The sequence below is a fragment of the Pteropus alecto genome, unplaced genomic scaffold (assembly GCF_000325575.1).
Source record: "Pteropus alecto unplaced genomic scaffold, ASM32557v1 scaffold76, whole genome shotgun sequence".
NCBI classification, from domain to species: Eukaryota; Metazoa; Chordata; class Mammalia; order Chiroptera; family Pteropodidae; genus Pteropus; species Pteropus alecto.
In genome coordinates, this window is record NW_006443138.1 from 171,044 (window position 1) to 171,816 (window position 773).

Sequence of the window (773 nt, forward strand, 5' to 3'; positions counted from 1 at the left end):
ACACAGCCTCTGTGCTGGGAAGCCCGTGAACTTGCCACAAGTGAGAAATTTCTCAGATCTCTGCACTTTTTGCTCACATTGCATGCAAATTAAGTGTGTTATGCCAGATCTTTTCAGGAGGAGATTGTATTCCAGTGTCATTCACATCCTCGGAGTGTGGACACACGGGATTTCCAGAGGCACAATTCGCCATATTTCCTTTCTACCTAAGAGGCCCGGGTGATTCTTCGTCAGGCCTCTGTTCCTTCTTGCTTTCTAAATTGGAAATCAGAACTCTGGACTGGCGTAGACACCTCCGCCTGCCTCGCATTTCTGCTTCGGCTGATCCTACTGGTCCGTGGATACTCATTCAAAATTAAGAAACTAAGTTTCAGAGAGGTGATCACACAGCTAATAAGAGACAGAGTCAGAATTCAGACCCACAGCTGTCTGAGGTCTCCCCAACCTGACCTCTTTCCACCAGGTGGAGGCTGCCATTTGGCTTCTTCCTCGACAAGGATGAAGGGGTGATGGGATGATGGAAGGGTGGTCCCTGGACACGCTGTCAGTGGATGGCCCTGAATTCAGCATGAGGATACAGAGAGGAATGAGACATAGTTTGTACCCCAAGGAGCTCAATGGGATCCTGATGCTTCACAAATTTTGTATCCAAGTACCTGCATGTGGCTGCACATTCCCCAAACGGGCTGGGAAGCTCGTGCATTTGCTGCAAGTGGGAATTTTCTTGGAAGTCTGCCATTTTTGCTCACAATGCACGTGAATTAAGTGTGTTA